This window comes from Octopus bimaculoides, chromosome 27 (genome assembly GCF_001194135.2).
Source record: "Octopus bimaculoides isolate UCB-OBI-ISO-001 chromosome 27, ASM119413v2, whole genome shotgun sequence".
Classification (NCBI taxonomy): domain Eukaryota; kingdom Metazoa; phylum Mollusca; class Cephalopoda; order Octopoda; family Octopodidae; genus Octopus; species Octopus bimaculoides.
In genome coordinates this window covers 21,034,685-21,037,483 of record NC_069007.1, presented here as the reverse complement: position 1 = coordinate 21,037,483, position 2,799 = coordinate 21,034,685, and the positions used below count along the sequence as shown (strand labels likewise).

Below are 2,799 nucleotides of genomic sequence, written 5' to 3'. Positions count from 1 at the left end.
AGAATAAGTACTAGGCTTACAAAAAATAAGTCCTGGGGTCGATTTGCTCGACTAAAGGCGGTGCTCCAGCATGGCCGCAGTCAAATGACTGAAGTAAAAGAGCATACATATACATATATATATATATACTGTCCGATGAACGGGAACGTGAAACTCCGAGTAACAGTCTTTTGTTATATTTTTGCTGCTTTTAAATAAAGTATATATATATATATATATATATATATATATATATAGACAGATAGATAGATAGATAGATAGATAGAGGGTTAGAGAGATAGATAGATATGTATGTATATGTACTTCTGTGGTATACTGTGTATGTGTTTCCATATGTATATGTATACATCCATGGGATAGTGTGTATACACCCATAATGTGGTGTATATAATACATGTGAAACGTATAGTGATAGCTGCGTTACTTCAGGCGATTAGCATTAGACTTAGCAATGAAGCAATGCGGATATCTTTTCACAGGGGCCGACAAATCATTCAGTGTCTCCATCTGTGAAAAGCAATAAGAAATAAGACTTTACATAATCATCATCATCATCATCATTCAGACATTATGAATATTATTATTATTCCTTTCATTATTACTACTATTAGTATTATTTAGGTGTCAACCTGGCTGAATGTGAAGGTGTGTGACTTAGTGGTTCAGGTGTTGGATTCATGATCGTAAGATTGTGGTTTCGATTCCTGGACCGGGCGACGCGTTGTGTTCTTGAGCAAAACATTTCATTTCACGTTGCTCCAGCTGGCAAACACCGGGGTCGATCATTTGTTAAAGTTATCCCTACAAATATTCTATAGAAATAATAGCCAGCACTGATTTCTGTTACAACATTTCATATCCGAGACGTCAGATACAAATTGTCGTAACAAAAATCAGTGCTGGCTACAATTTGTCAAAAATTAGGTTAAAAAAAATATGGAAGTTTCTTAGCCATGGATATTATTAAAATCCCTTAAAAAAATTATTTACCAAATTTAGAGCCCTCAAAATTAGCAGGTTCCTTATTCACAAGGGTTCCTTATACACGTTAAAATATGGTACATCGACCCCAGTTTTCAACTAGTTCTTATTTTATCAACTCTGAAAAGATGAAAGGTAAAGTTGGCCTTGGCGGAATTTGAACTCGGAAGATAAAGACAGCCGAAATGCCCCTAAGCATTTTGTCTGGTGTGCTAACAACTCCGCCGTCTCACTGTAGCCAGTGTAGCAGATAAGTGTAGTGACCTGTTATCTGCTGGTATTGATACTGTCAGAGGTATTTGTCTTTCTGAAGACTGTTTTATCTCCTGGATGTAACTCAAGATTTTATACAGGTTATATAAAAAGCTAATTCACACAATGTTCACACACAAAAATACATGCACACACACACACACACACACGCACATAAGATAAGAGACAAAACAAGGTCACTGTTTTGTGTAATAAGTAATACGACAAAGCTATTATAGCTAAGTTGCCTGACCTGCTAGAAATAGCAGCCAAATCTTCCTTATCTCACACCCTACATTTTTTTCAAAAGAAAAGACACGTAGGCCCTTCATACAGTACATCTTTAAAATGATATAGACAGGGAGGTCATTACTGAAATGTCTTTGACCGTATGCCTATTCAATGAGGATTTGATAAGCTAAACAACAACAGAATCTTTCTCAATGTCAATGACATATACACAGTGAATTTATTAACGGCTACGACCACTTTAGGTATGTTGAGACAACGCTATATACACCAGCATTCTCAGTGAATTAGCCAAAGCTAGTATGTATATACATACATCCCATTTATGTTAGTATTCTAACTGAATTAATTATGGCTATTATGTATATGCATACTTTCCATTTATGCAAGTATTCTAACTGAATTAATTATGGCTAGTATGTATATACATACATCATCATTGTCATCATCATCATCATCCTCCCATGTTGGTATGGTTTGGACAGTTTGATAGGAGTTGGCCAGGCAGGAGCCTGTACCATGCTTCTGTGTCAGTTTGGCATGGTTTTCACGGTTGGATGCCCTTCCTAACACTAACCACTCCCTTGCTTAACCCTTTAGTGTTCGCCTTATTCTACCATAATTAATGCTTTTTTTCTCCACATTATTTTGAACTAATCATGCATTATCTTGTAGCTATGAGATTTTGATGAGGTAGCTGTTAATTTTTAAAACGATATTGTAGGGTTGGTGTGAGAGACCAGATCTGGCCAGTTTGAACATAGAATAGGCAGAATACTTTTGGCCGGATATGGCCGGTTTAAATGCTAAAGGGTTAAATACATCTTTGTACATAGCTTGTACAGCCATTACAAGACAGTCGTTCACATCCAGTTTTCTTAGGAATTACCAAATTACTGAAGGTGATACCCTTTCAAGAGTCTTCTCCAAGTCAAAGAATGCCAAGAATAACAGCTTGCCCTTAGCCAAATATTTCTCCTGCAGTTGCCTCACAAGGAAAATTGCATCCATAATACATCTTCGGAACTGCATCTCATCTCTGTCTATTCTGTCACAGATCAATTGTTCCATGACTTTTTCTATTACCATAACCAGACCCAGATCCAATTGTGTGAATTCTTTTATAGTTGCTTCTCTCTCTCTCTCTCTCTCTCTCTCTCTCGTGTGTGTGTGTGTGTGTATGGGTTTGTGTATGTTTGAATGAGTCCAACTGATCCTAGCATCAAAAGACAGACATTAACAAAACAAGATAAGAATAAAAAGAAGTTTTAAGAAAGCCATACCTCTTCACAAGTCAGTTCCCAGCCAGTTGAAGCC

At 36.7% G+C, this 2,799-nt stretch overlaps 1 long non-coding RNA gene across 1 annotated transcript; it reads right to left on the bottom strand.

Moving 5' to 3' along the window:
- Window positions 1-8: 8 nt before the first annotated feature.
- Window positions 9-2,799, bottom strand: LOC128251008 (uncharacterized). Its single transcript, XR_008266919.1, has 2 exons — window positions 2,766-2,799; window positions 9-507 (listed from the first exon to the last, which is right to left on the bottom strand). It is a non-coding gene; the product is annotated as an uncharacterized LOC128251008 (long non-coding RNA).